Raw genomic sequence first — 6,444 nt, 5'->3', positions numbered from 1 at the left:
ACCTACTCTGCTTTCAGTTTTGATATGCCGAAAGAACGCAAAGACGGAAAGAAACATTTTCGGACTACTTGCCATCTTTACCTCATATTCATAAAATGTGGACCATCACATGGGCAAAGATGAGGCATTCGTCCTGCAAACCATGGCATACAAATCGTTAGTGCGAACGAATGGTGAGTTATATTTCCAAGGAATCTGTCACCACGCCAAGCCCTTGTGATAGCATTACCAGTGATATTTCAGCCGAGGTGGACCTTCGCGTTGGCAATGAGGGAGGGTATTTGTCTTGCATACCATGGCATAAAAAACGTGATAGTGCGAACGAATGGTGAGGTATTTCCAAGCAATCTGTCGCCATGCCAAGCCCTTGTGACAGCATTACTAGTGATATTTCATCCGAAACTCATTACTAGCATGACACCAGGCTATGTTATGCGAGACACGTGGTGCAGATGAATACTATGAAAACCGCGCAATTAGTAATAAGAAAATTACGTGGGGACGGAGCGTCGTGCTATCACGAAATAAAATGTTCCTAATAATCATGATCGATTGTATCATCGGCGAATTCTTAAATCTCTAGGGATCTTGTTTATTCCAAGAAATGATGGGGTCACTTCGAAAACGATACCAACCGTGGGCAGGGTTTGCAAGCCTGACGAAAAGCTACGAAAGACGAAGTACAAAGTATTCAAATGCATTAATCGACGATCATCTGACTTGAATTCCCGAATCTTCCTACAACAAAGTACAATGTATAAAACAAAAGATGATTAACAGACCTTCGTATTTTGTACTTCGTCGGCGTTCGTTACGGATTGGAAACCTACACGTTGCACCCGTGGTGAATACTTGGTGAATAACCTCTTGTGACTTGTTCCCAGCGTTTTCTCCTTAGGTACCACCACGAACCTAATACTAAGAGCATTAAGTTAGTCAGTGTTTGACATGAAGATCCCTACAGACAAAAAACCCGGCCACATATCTCTTGTATAGGGTAAGGCACTGACGTTGACTTTGCCGATACTTAGACCGAGCTCAATATGCATTTAAGTAGATCCGAACGAAAGTTAGCATTGATCAAGAACTCGGACAGACCTATTTTGAAAAAATATCCGAACGTCACCCCCGATAAAAGTCATCAGAATGATTTATCAGTTCCATTGACAATTTCCTAATTCACCAATGATTAACTTTCATCAAAATTATCTATCGTGACAAACAATATGCTATATTTATATATAAAAAGATTCATCGCCCATCTCCGATCTCATGCCTCGAGTTCACCAGTCCACCGTGATTGGCGTCAAAATGGAGATAAACAAATTAGTTAGCTGGGTTGTCAGGAACGAATCGGAACCCCCATTGGCAACTGGTTCGTTTTTCTCCTGAATGGTAGATGCACGGCCGTGCTGACTGCCATTTTGGTTAGCTCTCTTTACACTTCCGGTCTTTTCGACAACTCTTCGATTTTCGAGGACTTCCTGTCAATATTTTTATTCGCAAGTTTGCAAGAGTTCCGATGAATGCATTTGTTGTGTTTGCTAATCATTTTTTATTGTAACTGCTCACGAAATTCGTGCTTCGTCATGAGACGAGCTGGCCTCTTTAGACCGGATTGAGTGTGATGAGATATAGTGTAACAAAATTCGAGTTCTTATTCATACCCTCATGATCGCAGGTCGTGGCGATTAAAATCGCTCGGTTGCGGAATGCGGTAAGTTGATAGAGTGATGAAGATCATATCAGTTGTGACAGCCCCCCGAAAAAACAACCATCGCAGATGTTTTGCCGATCAACCATGATTGGCGTCCAGCAAGAAATGCAATCAGTTTAGCAGCCTTATCATGAGCGACTGGTCACCGGAAACGGGATGCTTTTGCGAAAGATAACAAAACCTTATAAGCGTGGTCGTTACACAGCAAGATGCCGCTCAAGCTTCGAACTTATGCCGTTTTAGGGGCCAAAAAGAACGATTAAAAATGCATTGTCAGTACCGGTACAATCATGTACATGAAAATGCACCGGGAACCTGAACCACTACCATCGTATCCCAAAGATTCCTCTACTTTTCTTTTTGTTTCAATGTTTTTCAGGTCGGAGTGAATCATGATAGTATATGAGCCTCTATACACAGCGTCAGTACCTTTGCCAGAACATGCAGAATACCTTTTTTCGAACTTTGTTACGGTTTGAACCAAATGTGTCAGCATTAGGCATCAGATATTGTGGGTTAACATCCGGTGCTGTTGACCTCTTGTCTGCAACAACATCAATCTTGACAGTGCTATTCTGTATTGACCATATATACCCCTAATCCTAGCGTCATTTGCGCTAGTTCACTCTCGAGATTGCCGCGGAGATAAAAAATATCACTGGCGTGAATAATAAAACACTGGTCCTCCTCTTTTTTCTACTTAATACTCGAGTTGCGTACAGGACAGGACATAAAAGTTACAATGGACTGCAAATTGCTTCTTCAATTTAGGTGTTGCCTTGTTTTTTTCTCGTAGATGGTTACTTTTGATATTGTAGACACGTCGTCTTCCAATTGATCAGTCGTCTGCTGAGGAAATTGGAGGATCTGATAGGAGGAAGAGTCTGCTACTTGCACACCAATAGACACTTGTTGTCAAAAGTACTGTTGCATCCGTATACATGTATTTATTGCCAAAATAGTTTTCTTGTTGCCTAATGAATTGCTGATCGTGGTCGGTAGTAGGGTCAAACCAGTGGCCACTGATTGTGTTCTGTGGTAGGATCATACCAGTTACCACTGAATGTGGTCGGGAGTAGGATCATACCAGTTACCACTGAATGTGGTCGGGAGAAGGATCATACCAGTTATCACTGAATGTGGTCGGGAGTAGGATCATACCAGTGACCACTGATTGTGGTCGGGAGTAGGATCATACCAGTTACCACTAAATGTGGTCGGGAGTAGGATCATACCAGTTACCACTGAATGTGGTCGGGAGTAGGATCATACCAGTTACCACTGAATGTGGTCGGGAGAAGGATCATACCAGTTACCACTGAATGTGGTCGGGAGAAGGATCATACCAGTTATCACTGAATGTGGTCGGGAGTAGGATCATACCAGTGACCACTGATTGTGGTCGGGAGTAGGATCATACCAGTTACCACTAAATGTGGTCGGGAGTAGGATCATACCAGTTACCACTGAATGTGGTCGGGAGTAGGATCATACCAGTTACCACTGAATGTGGTCGGGAGTAGGATCATACCAGTTACCACTGAATGTGATCGGGAGTAGGATCATACCAGTTACCACTGAATGTGGTCGGGAGAAGGATCATACCAGTTACCACTGAATGTGGTCGGGAGTAGGATCATACCAGTGACCACTGATTGTGGTCGGGAGTAGGATCATACCAGTTACCACTGAATGTGGTCGGGAGTAGGATCATACCAGTTACCACTGAATGTGGTCGGGAGTAGGATCATACCAGTGACCACGGAATTTCTTTTCAATCTGTTAAGTCTTCCAAGGAAAGCTCAAGCATTATAACATCAAAATTAGTCTTGGTTCACCAAGGCCAACACCAGCATGACTAGATTGCACTACCTGCCACTTAGTCAACCCCCGTCTCTAATTTACCGTGTTGCTGCCGAGTTGCAGTCGTAATCTTCATCATTAATTGATACAAAGTTTGACAAGAATGATGTAACATGTCAAAATGAAGCTGCAAATCAAGAATAACAATGACATGTGTTGCACAATGAATACTCTATTGACAAATGATGTAAATCATCATTGAAGATAAACACCCCTTACTAGCGTCATGACAATTGTTCATAACTGGTAACTTAACCTCTTTGGAAGCTGTCAATATTGAGTGAGGCGGATGCGGACTGTTTTTGCGTGGCGATACATCACCATCAATAATTGATTCGCGAAGATGACATAACCGCAGGATATTTTGGTAAAAGTATTTATACTTGATCAAATCCAACACCGCCTTGGTTTAGTTAACCATTGTTAAATATACATATTCTGGACACCATGTCTAATGCTTGATATAACCTCAGTACCACGTTGTCCTCACCACCTTTGTCTTCAGACTGCTGCCACGTGGCTAAACTATCAACTCAGCGTTTCAGCCTAAAACAGAGAAGTCAATCAGAGAAGTCAATGTCCGGAAATAGCGAAGAGATGCGAGCATTTCATAAATCACGTTATTCTAATTTAGTCTTGAAGTACTATAAGATGCCATGGGACGATAAAGAACACCAAAGCGATCAAGGGGACATGATTGCATCTACACATTCGGATAGCCCCGGGCAGTTATGCATGAGGAATGAATGAGCTATTACGGACATGGCTTAGGGTTACTGCCTTTGCTCTTCAGCATCCCGAATCATCATTTCCTGACCAACATTTCCATGTCCCTTGGTGGTTTAACGCTTTTTCCCCTTGCTCACTTGAATGGTTGGACTCTTCACCAACACCGACGAAACACGGTTCTGAGTGGCAACTTTTGCAATATGTGCGGAGAAAGATATGTGCGTGGTGGGCAAAGGGCTCGGACTCTCGTCACGTCGTCCTTCTTCGGGCTTGCCGAAAAGCAATAAGGCCACAGGAAGCATTACACCAATGGCGAGCCATAACCCTGGTCAATTCAAACGTACCAATCACGTTAATAGCACCATAAAAAGCCCCCAAATGATTTTTTTAAACACCCGCAGAGTCGCCTGACATGATGTGACTGATATATTGGTTTTGTATTCTTCCTTCGAGACAAACTGGGGTCACCAAACGATTTTTAAGTGTGGTAGATGATACGATTGCCAGGAGACACTCTTATTCCTGAAGTAACATTACCGCCAGCTACCACATGTGGTTCCGCCTCTCTGATAGGAAATTATGCTATCAAATGCAGAGCGGACGACAAACCCTATTTCCTCGTTGGACCCACCCTAAGGAATATGCGCAACAAGATAGACTGACACTGACAGCTGTGGCACGGAGTAAGCGGTTTACAACTGCTTGGTGGCCACTGCTGGACTGGACATATAGGAGATGTGATTATTATCTGTATTCTAGATTTCAGAAACTGTACACGTTGGGATCAAGCTGCCATTAAAGGGAATCCATAATGCGTACCAAGTCCTTTTTGCACTTTCTGATCGCAGTAACATAACTGAGGTTTAGTGGTGACCTCATCTTCATCTCATCGACTGTTTAAAATGTTATGTAATCTGACTTATAGATGCCATCGCGCAGGAAATCACGTTAACCCATCCAATAAGGTAATTTCCACCTTAAGCAGACAGTCCTTTCATAGGGCTAGTTAAGGGGACTTTATCATCGGCTCCGATTCTTGAGTGTGAAGGTGACGAAAAGCTAGAAACTGCTAAGAATTATTAAACGAAAAATTTCCCGTTTCCCGTTTTATGGCCTTCTATAGGATTTTCTTGATTGAAACATAAAGAGCCAAGAGCGACTTGAAAACTGCAGTAAAATTGTCATATATTATGAATATTCTGCCACCAACAAGCACCTTTTTTCTTTTCGATATCATTGCTCGACCACGCGCCGATGCCATTGAGCTCAAATATCCCCTGAAAGCTTTGTCTTAGCCTACTACTCAGATATGCCCATTTATAGCTCGGTTGGTCAACTCGATGTTGATATAAAATCCGAATTGATTGAGGGTTTACATGTGCGCTGGGTTACATGGGATATGAAATTAGAGATTTTAGGAGCCGAAATTAACCAATAAAACTGATCCGATTCCCAATAATCCATACGATATAATGTACGGATAGGAAATGGTTGGCCATTTTAAAAGGGGATAAGCTCCAACATAACGATTTACGGAAACCAAAATTCATTCTATCGATAGGGTTTTCAACTTAAGTAAATTTCTGATTGACATTAGACTGGATTTAGACTGCTCAGTTGGATATGATCAGGATGAATTACTGTGCCCTGTGTCATAATTTCTCCGGATGCCTTGTCTATAGGTCTAATTCACTGCCGTTTCTTTTGTTTTTTTTGTTCCCTGTTTTTAGCTGTCCCCATATTTGACAGATATAGAGAGGTCAGGATTTTGATCCGAGAATGAGAACGAGAACGATGTGACATTTTGACGATGAATTTCGCTTTGCTTGTTGTCAGAAATTCAATGAAGCAATGTGTTTTTAATGTCTAGTCTGCCTAGAAACAGTTATACAAAACAATCATCTTTAACGTTTTGACGCAAACCAGAGAAAACGAAATCCCCTCTTTCTCGATGACGTCCTCGGATCAGAATCTGAACTTCTCCAATATTGAAATAATTCACTAGACCAGAATGCGCTGACGGTCATCTTCAGATAACACAGTAAAATAACTGGTCAATACACTTGCTGCATTAAGTTCTGCTTGAGTGGATGATTATCTCAGCCCCGAGAAAGCAGTGTTCGATTTTCGATAAC

The sequence above is a fragment of the Lineus longissimus genome, chromosome 4, assembly GCF_910592395.1.
Source record: "Lineus longissimus chromosome 4, tnLinLong1.2, whole genome shotgun sequence".
In the NCBI taxonomy this organism is placed as follows: Eukaryota; Metazoa; Nemertea; class Pilidiophora; order Heteronemertea; family Lineidae; genus Lineus; species Lineus longissimus.
This window is presented reverse-complemented; position numbering follows the sequence as displayed.